The sequence below is a fragment of the Mastomys coucha genome, unplaced genomic scaffold, assembly GCF_008632895.1.
Source record: "Mastomys coucha isolate ucsf_1 unplaced genomic scaffold, UCSF_Mcou_1 pScaffold23, whole genome shotgun sequence".
Classification (NCBI taxonomy): Eukaryota; Metazoa; Chordata; class Mammalia; order Rodentia; family Muridae; genus Mastomys; species Mastomys coucha.
This window is the reverse complement of record NW_022196906.1, coordinates 82,429,440-82,440,573: the sequence shown is the minus strand read 5'-3', so window position 1 is coordinate 82,440,573 and position 11,134 is coordinate 82,429,440. Positions and strand designations below refer to the sequence as shown.

At 40.5% G+C, this 11,134-nt stretch overlaps 1 non-coding gene across 1 annotated transcript; it reads left to right on the top strand.

Moving 5' to 3' along the window:
* The first annotated feature begins 1,392 nt into the window (after nt 1-1,392).
* On the top strand, nt 1,393-1,530 carry LOC116074128. Its single transcript, XR_004112095.1, has one exon. It is a non-coding gene; the product is annotated as a small nucleolar RNA SNORA17 (small nucleolar RNA).
* Nucleotides 1,531-11,134: the final 9,604 nt, after the last annotated feature.

Below are 11,134 nucleotides of genomic sequence, written 5' to 3'. Positions count from 1 at the left end.
TCAAAAGCAATCTCAAGAAGACTCATTTGTTAGGTCTTAGTTTGCTAATGTTGTTGACAGCCAGTGTGTCATGAAGCATTTTAAAAATGTATTTGGTTGCCATCAAGTATTTTATACTTCTAGTTCCCTTAGGAGGAAAGCTGGTCTGCCAGTAGCCACAGTTAGCATCTATAACAATTTACCAAGTGGCTGCCATAAAAATAAAAACTGCATAACTTAAACTAGAAATTTATTTTCTCATAGGTCTTGGGGCCAGGGGTTCAAGAACAAAGTACTGCAGACTTGCTTTCTCCTGATGTTACTCTCCTTGGTTTGCGGCTGCCTTGTGACACTTCACATGGTCTTTATCCTTATCCTTTATCTTTAACCTTATCCTTTTAGAACACTAGTCAGAATGAAGCAGGAACTACCTTAAGGGTTTCATATCATTTAAAAGATCTGTTTCTAAGTCGTCTCTGAGGTAATGGGAATTAAAATGTCAACATATAAGTTCAAGGCACTTCTGCCCATGACGGTCTCATAGTCTCTGTATCTTGAACAGGGAGAAATTAGGACCCAGAGAGAAATTACCTACAGTTTCACAGATAATTACTGATATAACTGGTATCAATATTTGAGCTCAGATTTAGTAGTAAGTGTGTATCTGGTTAATATTTAAACAAAAACAAAATTGAAGTAGAGAGGAATGTGAAGTAGCAATAGTAGCCATTTAATTCACATTGATTGAATGACTGATGACTTCTGCTAATTAGAGATAGGACCTATTATACCTTTAAAAATATGTGTGGACATGATACATAAATAGAGAAATAAAACCGAGGAACCAAAGGAAACTGGCCACATTTTGTATGAAGAATGATCTTACAAGCAGTGTATTGTTTATTTCTAAGGAGACCTTTCTGTCTGTTAGTTTACATATGGACATGCACGTGTATGTGCCTACACACACACACACACACACACACACACACACACACACACACACCAGTAAGTGTAGAACTTTCCTGATAGCTTTGATTGGGAGATTTGAGAACTACTAGCATCTAGGTACAGGAAAAAGCAGAATGGGTCAAAAAGGTTCCTGTGAATGAACTCCACTTCTGCACACCTTCCCATGTCTCTTGGCTGTAACTATTGGAGTTCAACAAAGGCATAAGCTAAGACCTTGGCACCTGATTCAAACACTAGAACATGGTGGCCATTGGTAAATGAATAAAGGTAGTCTATGAATAAATATTACAGTATGCACAGAATGATATGGTCTAAAATTGCAATATGAAATAGAGACCTTTGGCTGTATTAAAGGCAAATACAAAATCTAATCACTCTTGCAGTAGCAAAAACAAGCTCTTCAGTTAGTTACGATACTGCGCATGTAAAATGACTATTACATCTTCCCCTAGCAGCATTGCATCTACGGCTACTGTGTCACATGTGCATCAGTAGGTACATGGCAGAGAGGAGAGAGGTTATGTCTGTGCTCAGAGTTCTGATCTACAAACATTTGAATGATTAATAATAGCTTACCCTGGAAAAAGTGAACCTGAATGACTATGAGACTGGTACCAGAATGGGCTCCAGGGATGGGGAGCAAGCCAGAGACTAGAAGAACTGGACCTAGGACCTTGGGCCTTGGGCATGAGTGAACTCAAGACAGATGACCCCTACAAGGGGCCACTCAGGCAGGCTGGGTGAGGAGCAAGCCTGAGATGACCACCAGACTGGTGCCATGGGGTCTAGACTTGGAGCTCAGTCTGGTGCTATGCAGGCCAGAGGCAGGGCAGACCATGGCTGAGATGACTCCTGTCCAGTGCCATAATGCACAGTAAGAACATAGCACTCCTGAGAGCACTCCTGAAACAACCCAGACTTTCAGAGACCCCCAGGCACCGCTAAGAGGAGCAAGAAAGTGGTGGAGAACTGGAAGACAAAGAGAATCAGAAGGATTTGGGTACAATGAAGAGAAGCAGAACTGGAGACTGGGGGGGAAGTAAGAAGCGGTTTGTTGTGAGGAGCAGGTGATGTTATCTGGGATCATGGTAGGGTCCTGGCCTGTGCTGCTACAGGGGCTATATCTGGGTCTGTGGCGCTGCAGCAGCAGGAGTCTGTTATAACTAAAGGCTAAACAGATGTTCCTGGTCTGGGCTGCTGCCCAGGGATAGTCTGTGTCTGAGGATTGTATAACACTGCCCTACTCCTTATCTGAGGATTGTATAACACTGGCCCTACTCCTTATCTGGGCATTGTGGGAGAGCTGGCCCCGAGGATTTGAGATCAGGGCAGGTGACCCCACCCATATCCAACTGTAGCATTGGGAGAGTGGGCCCTGCACACCACTAGGGTTTTGGGTGTGCTAGCCCCAAGGATATGAGCATGGGAGAGCATGGCCCTACCTTTTGTCTCTCCTACAGTGGCATGACTGAGAGAGAGATGTCCTCTTCTCCCTTCCCACCTCCCCACATGCTGCAGGTGGGAGAACTGGCCTTCGGACCTTGGGCCTTGGGTATGAGTGACCCCAAGATAGATGACTCCTACAAGGGGTTACTCTGGCAGGCTGGATGGGGAGCCATGATAGCAGTGTCATGATGGCAGGAACAGTGGCCAGGATCTTCACCACCTGCAGCACTTGGGAGAACAGGCACTTACCTCACACCTAGGCTGTACAATAGAGCTGACCCTAAAAGCTGGGATTTGGGTTAGTAGGCCCTGAAGGTGTCAGTGTGGGAGCGACAGTCCTGCAACTTGTCTTCCCTGTGGCAGCGTGGGCAAGGAAGAGGTGCCCTCCCTTACCCTGAACCTTTACCATCTATGGTAGGCAGGAGAGCTGGCTCTGGAGTCATGAGAACAAGAGAGCTGGCCCTGCCGCTCACCTGCTACAACACTCAGGAGAGCAGTCCCCATACTATAGTAAGCATTCTGGAATCTTGGTTTCTTAAAGAAAAATATAGAAATATTATAAGAATATGTTTTCATTTTAATCCCAGGTATGGGTCTGCTTTGGACTGTCTGAAGCAGCTGACCATGATTTGCCTCGTGCTTTAGCAGAAGCATGGTTTTGCCAGCTGCAGATAGATTCTGTGATTGTGTGACATTTGGACTTCTGGGAACTCTTCAGAGGGTTTATAAATTCTAGAGCCGATAGGCAGGGCTGGTGGCTGTTGCTCACTCAGGGAGGTTGGTTATATTTGTTAGTAGCTGTGGCCAAAGAAGAAACTAAAGGAGAAAATTTATAGTTGAGAGGATTTTCTAATTCCTCTCCCTATCCTTGTTTCTCTCCTATCCAGCATTAGGAGGTAAAATTGGGGGGGGGATAAGGGAGAAGAAAAAGAAGTACCCACAAAATGGCAAAGACTAGCTACACTGCACCCTGCCTGGGAAGCACAGTAGAGCTGGCCCGTGATGTAGGAGTGGTGGGTAAGCTGCCCCTGAGGGTGTGCATGTGGGAGAGCCAGACCTGACCCTAATCAACTGTGAAGTGGCATCTTGAGGGAGAGATCCCCTCCTCTCCCTTTTGCCTTCATCATCTATGGCAGAAGGAGAATTGTCCCTAGGGTCAAGAGAGTGGGAGAACTGGCCATGTCCCTTACCAGCTGCCACACTCAGGAGAGCAAACCCTGCCCCTTGTCTGGGCAGCAGGGTAAAGATGGCTCTGGTTTTGGGGGTTGCTGTGAGCCAGCCATGGAGGCATGAGAGTGGGAGAGCTGGCAGGCTGACCAGCTCAGATACCTCTCAAGCTCAGATCCAGGACTTTGAATTGACCAGGCCCAACATCTACCCCATTGATGAACTGCTGGAATGCATGAAGGTCCTACGTACAGATCCAAAACTACAGGATCTCCATGACATAGTGCAACAATAGGATATACAAGAGGAGTCCCGAGGGCTTGTACCAGACCAATGAGATACTGCAATGAACATTTGCAAGCAAAGAAATGTGGACAAAAAGATATACTGTGGACACAGATTGGATATTTCTGAAGGATTATGCTTTAAGATCAAGAATTGACAAATGGGACCTCATAAAATTACAAAGCTTCTATAAGGCAAAGGACACTGTCAATAGGACAAAACAGCAACCAATAGATTGGGAAAATATCTTTACCAATATCACATCTGATAGAGGACTAATATCCAATATATACAAAGAACACAAGAAGTTAGACTCCAGAGAACCAAATAACCCTATTAAAAATGGGGAACAGCACTAAACAGAGAATTCTCAACTGAGGAATATCGAATGGCTGAAAAGCACCTAAAGAAATGTTCAACATCCTTAGTCATCAGGGAAATGCAAATCAAAACCATCCTGAGATTCCACCTCACACCAGTCAGAATGGCTAAGATCAAAAACTTAGATGTCACTCAGGTGACAGTAGATGCTGGTGAGGTTGTGGAGGAAGAGGAACACTCCTTCATTGCTGATCGTATTGCAAGCTGGCACAACCACTCTGGAAATTAGTCTGGTATTTCCTCAGAAACTTGGACATAGTACTGCATGAGGACCCATTTATACTCCCACTATGTTCATAGCAGCCTTATGCATAATATCCAGAAGCTGGAAAGAACCCAGATGTCCCTCAACAGAGGAATGGATACAGAAAATGTGGTACATTTACACAATGGAGTACTACTCAGCTATTGAAAACAATGAATTTATGAAATTCTTAGGCAAATGGATGGATCTTGAGAATATCATCCTGAGTGAGGTAACACAATCACAAAAGAACACACATGATATGTACTCACTGATAACTGGATATTAGCCCAAAAGCTCAGAATACCCAAAATACAATTCACAGTTAAAACTTCTATAGATCTGTTGGTCACCTCCCTCATCAACTTTTCCAGACAGTTTTTCTCTTTTCTCTTCCTTTTCCAATTCTTCTTTCTTTCTTAGGTCATTATGAAACTCTGGGGACAACTTTCATTTCATAGCTAAAATGGCAGCTAAAACTATTGCACAGTAGCGTAACTGGATTACTGAAGAGTAGCAAATCTCATACCAAGATAGCCAGAGAAGATAGTTCAGGCCTTAACAGCACTTATTCCAAAATCATGAAGACAAGCTGGGTGTTCCTCAGTACCTCAATAACCCAACTCCAATAAAGGCAAGGACTGGATGAACAATGGAGATTGCTGTTCCAACCAGAAAGTACAAGCTCCAGGGTCAAGGCTGAAACCTTGCCTCAAATAAATAGATGGAGAGTAACAGAGGATGCTACTTAGTGCATCTCTGTCTGTCTGTCTGTCTCTCTGTCTCTCTGTCTCTCTGTCTCTCTGTGTCTCTCTCTTTCTCCCCCTCCTCTCACATACACACACACACACACACACACACACACACACACACACACACACACCCATAAACACAAATAAGAAATTTCCACCAAGAATATCAACATATTGTTAACCAAAGGCTGCTCTGCCCCGACTGTAATGATGCCATTACTCCTCTTTCCAAGCACCTATTTCTTCTCTCCCCTTCACATGGTACCTGCTGTTGCAGAAAGTGTACACTCAGAAGTCACAAAGAGGAATGGTCATATGCTTGCTTGGGCTACCAAATGATACCCCAGTGTGGACTGGAGAGAATTATAATGCATATTCATTTGAAATGGGACTAGAAAGAGATATCAAGTCTACATACATATTTATGCTGTTTAGTGGCTGAAAACAGTATTTTGGTGTGAGAGTAAAACTATTATAAGCTATTTTCAAGTGAATCTGATACTACTTATGCAGTGAAGTAAATCCTTTTTGTATACTCAGCCTGGCTGAATATGAAGTTGGAAGTGAAAGGGAACCATCTTGAGTACTGTATACAAGTAGTTGGGTGGGGAATATTGATTGTGAATATCAATTTTGTTGAGGGCTAAGGCACAGTCTTTCCAGTTCTCCCTTGTCTCTGAAAGTTGTCTGGAACATGTCTACTCAAACACGCTAAATTTCTTCCTTCCAGACCCCAGATGAAACATTACAAACATCCCACCTCCTGGAAATGCTGACTCTCAGAACACATTCTATAAAATGCAGAGACAGTCGGTCTTGAGGGAGGTGATGTAAAGAATATTTTTAACCTTAAGTTATTTCTCTTCTTTGAACTTCTTTGTATCTTCAAGTTTCACACTAAATAATCTACTGTCTTAAGCCATAATCTCTGCTTCTTTGGCAGGGTTCTGGACTCTCCCACAAATTCCAAAAATCTCTAGCATAAGGTCTAAGTTACATGACTTTTGTCTACTCTCAAAATATCAAGCCTAGTGCTTAGTAAATGTGATTTATTTGGTTGATGAAAGAAAAAAGACAATGATAGAAAAGTGATGAGATGGAATAAAATCAGAGAGGTTTCTAACATTAAGTTTGTGATGACCTGAGGTCTCATTATATGGATAGAGGCTGTTCATGGTCTCAGATCATTAAGGAGAACCCTGAAGATCACTCCAGATGTTGTTTCTATAGAAGTCATGATATGAGTTGACTGTCCCTAACCAAAAAATTAAAGATCCAAAATATACCCAAAATGAAATTCCCCATCTCATGGTTTCCTGTGATGGGTGGTTATAATCCAAATGTAGATAAGCCAACAATGAATGATACTACTTTGAGGCTATTAATGTATTTAAAAAGGAATTTAATGTTTAGCCTTGGGTCCCATCCTACAGACAATATCACTAAGCATATACAAATATTCTATAACTGGAACCATTTCTGGTCCAATGATTTGGGGTAAAGGGTATTTGGCCTATAGTCTAGTGTTGATAATGACATTAAAATGTGTATATGACTCCATCTTCTAGAATTTCTAAGTGTTCATAAGAATAAATTTTATCTTTGAGAGCTACTGGAAATGAAGAGCTAATCCATGGCCATTGTTGACTGACAGGCAGTAATAGATATGATCACTGATATGTGACACACCTCATACTGAGATTCTGTGTTGATTCTAAGATCTCTGTTTTAGAGAGGAAAACTTTTGATCCTTACATAAATTATGTAGCTCATATGAGTCTGCATGGCTTGTAAGTGGTGGCTTTGATTTGTTTATCTCAAAGACCAAACCATGTATTGTTCCTCAAACTATTATGTTGCTTCATTTTTCCCTACGGTAATATATAAAAGGGAAGGTTAAAGGGTAAGCAGACTTATCTCTAAAAAATTGGATTTATTAAGAAGTAGAGACATTTTCAAGTTATTAATTCACAATGTTATATTCATTTTTCATGGCTGAAAAGTAAAATAATTTGAGGAAAATATACTTTAGAGAGAAAGCTATTCTCTTGAATAACAAATTCTCTATTTCTTTAAAAATAGATTTCTTGACTTAAGTTATTGGAATAGAATCTGTGAAGGGGCTGTTTTACTTTACACCTTCAAAGATAAATGATGCTAGGGGCTTATATACTATACATATTTTATATTCAGCAATGTCTGCATGCACATTCTAAAGAACGAACTGAGACAAAGGCAGTCATTCTCTACAATATGAATAATAAGTTCCTACACTGGAAAAAGCTAACTTTGTTAGAAAATTTACTCTGATAATTTTCCTTAATTTTAGATATTTAATGTACTATAATGTATGCATTCCATTTTCAAAATATCTGGATTGAATTTAAATCTGGATCATTATTAGAGCTCATTTATTTCTATGTAATATGTTTATGCAGCCCATGGAAGACATGCTTCCTTTTTGTCTTGGGAGACCAAATTCACCTAACCTGTGTGTGTATCAATGGGTAAATTTAGAAGTATATTATGAAAACTATTAAGTTTCTTATGAAAATTTGTTTAACAGACTTCGAGAGCTACTTATTCTTGTTTTAAAATAATTATTATTGGTATATATTATAGAAGATTAATATATAGAATATATAAAGAACTGAAAATGAATATAGACAACTAAATGATTCAAGTAATAAATAGGCAAATGAGCAAATAGTTCTCAAGAGATGCAATATAAACAGCCAATAGGCAGTTGAAAAATGTTCAACTTCATTGACCACTATGGAAATGCAATTTAGTATATACTCAGATTCCATCTCATCCCAGTAAAAATGACTATTTTTCAGAAAACAAGAAACAAAAAATATTGGCTGAATGTGTGGACAAAGGAACACTTATCCACTGCCAGTGGGAACATAAATTGGTCCAGCCAAATACAAAAATAAGCATGGAAGCTCCTCAGAGTAGAACTACCATATGATCAAGCTCAATTACATGATACCCCTCTCAATTATATACGCAGACGACTCAAAGCCAGCATACCACAGAGATACTTGCACATCCATGTTACTACGACACCAGTCACAGCAGTCTAATTACAGCATCAGGTTAGATGTCCATTAAGAGATGAATGGGTAAATTAAAATATGGTACACATAGAAAATGGTGTTTGACTCAGTCATCAAGAAGAACGAAATTGTATCATTTGCTGGGAAATGGATTTAACTAGAGATAGTCACGACTCAGGAACATAAGTATCACATATTTTCTCTGGTTTACAGATTCTAGATGCTATATATAGATATATAAAGCTACACACACATACACACGGTGTGAAAGCACAAAATGGAGACTGGGAGGTGGGCAGGAAGGGGATGAGCAGAAGTTGGGAAGTGGATGGAGTAAAGAGGAGAGAGCGTGGAGGTGTTGGCTGTGGTCAAAGTACATAGCATATTTAAAAGATATTGTTTTCACAAAACCCATCACTTTATACAAGAAATGCATTCCAGCTTAAAAAAACAAAACAAAACAAAAGGTCATTGGAATGGAGTAAAATGATCCCAGGCTCGTGAATCAGATCTGGTTGGAATGTAATCCTTGGCTGGTGTTTATGTCAGCTTCTTTTTCTGTGTGATAATTTCCTGAATTTAAATGCCTAAGAATATGCAAAATACCTGGCTCTAGGTGAGCTCTTGATTGATTTTCGTTTCTCTTTCCATTCAAAACCAGAATTATGGTGAATTATCAAAGTACTTGGAACCAGAGTTTAAGATTGATTCCTATTTCTTAGTAGGATTGTTGGTGACTCCCACTAACCCGTACCCATGGACACCTCTGTGAAATCTTGCCAGGGAACGTTTGCAGGATGGCATTAGTACAGCATGGACATCTCAGGGAATTGGAAATGAGCCAGTGGACATAAATTGCAAAGCCGTTCGCAATCCAAAGATCATGGAAACTATATGCCATTGGGGGTGGAAGTGTGATTGCAAAAGCACATGGTTTGGAGTTATTTTGATGGATTAAGTATTTCCCCTGTATCATTCTGTTAGAAGATTAAAACTTGATTATAACACACTGGAATATTTTTCGATGTGGAAATATTCAAGCATAAATCAAACACCCCAGGTTCATGAGAAAATCATCAAGGGAACAGTGGTGTGTTATTCTTTAGGGTCTCAAGTTGAGACAAAGGAACATTACAATAGTTTATTGTTCATAGGCTAATATATTCTTGCAGAGTTGGTTTGGAATGTAGGCACTACCCAGAACTGATTGGTGCTTGGCTACACACCAGAATAATGCCCATAATGAAAAAATGTTATGAAAATGTGAAGGTTTTTTTTTTTCCTTTTTAGTACCTTATGTCTCCTTCACTTTAAATCAGACAGAGGTGATTTCGCAGTTCTGTGGTAGAAAGCTATTCCAGGATGCTGTCTATTAGGGAAAGTTGCACCACTGTTCAGAGCTTTGGGGCTTAACCTTTCAGACACAAACTGTTAAACTTGGACTATTTCAGATGTAAATGACGATAAAGCCTCTACAAGTGGCTGGAGTTGCCAGAGCAAGGACACGGTAATTGTAGGAGGCCCAAAAAGACTTTTGGTTATGGCCATCATCTTAACTCTTAGCCCCAAGTAGTTCATACTTCCATTCTCCTCAATACCCACTCCTTAATTTTCTCTATGACTTTTGACCACAAGCAGCTTCAAAAGGGTCCATTTTGTGGCAAAACTTTTTCTGGGGAGATTCAACACACACACGTCTACTCACCTCAGATACAGAGACAGACCAAATTCTAACTTGGTGAACAAGTGAGTTTTATTGGGGTTATCTACAGGAATATGGGTAAGGGGTTACTTACAGAAGCAGAAATGACTCAAAGACAGTTGCATCACCAAAGCCCACCCCAGCTTTGGTGACAGCTCACAAAGCTGGGAACCTGGAGCACTGCATAGCCCGCAGGCAGCTCAGTGGGTTGGAGAATGTCCTTTCTAAGTGAGTCAGTTGATCTAAACAGGCAGCTAGTCTAGTATGAGAGTCTTCTTTGCAGTTATGTTTGTCCAACTCTTTTAGTAGCATGGCTTGTTTGCTCTTGGAGGGAGTGGCCTAGTGAATCTGGTCAGTTTCAAGGACTTCCTGAAGCAATTTTGAGTTGTTTATCTTAAGGAGATTCCCGGAAGAGAGAATGTTTCAATTTTGGAGACATCTGTTACACAACATGGTCCCTTTTTCTTCCACTAAAAATGAATAGATACTACAATGTGTCCAACACTGGAGTCCATATCTTTCTCTTATTTTCTCCTGTCAAGTCTAAAGATGAAGTTCCTGCACTGCAACTCCCATGTCCCTTGTTTGTTCTGAGACTTGGCTGTATCCATGATTTCCTTTTTATAATCTTTAACTTCATTTTACTGGCTATTTCTCTACTCCTTTTAATAAGCACTCTTAAGCCAGTTTATGCTAAGAAAATTGAAAATGGGAAAGCCTGGCATATCTGCCTATGTAACAAAGGCAAATGAATGAGGCTTGGGAAGCCAAATGACAACAGCAGAGAGGACAGATGGGACTTTCAGTGGATATGAAAGAAACATCCAGGCCACATGGATCAAGTCTTTCTGTGAGAGAATGCTACCGGGATGCAGTAAACTAATTGCCAAATTGAGACGCAGAACAAAGCCCTGGATAACACATGGCCCTGCGCATAGCCCAAGAACAGGGTTAAGATAAGCTCATTGTGCGGATGAGGTGAAGTGGTCTATGTGGAATCCATAGAAAATACTCAATGTTCCAGGCGGACCCCCATAGATAACTGTATAACATTTCAGTACATAAGACTTTTTCTGTATCTTATGGTAAGTCTGTTCATCCAGTGGTTTTTGTTTTGTTTTGTTTTGTTTTCTGAGAGAGGGTC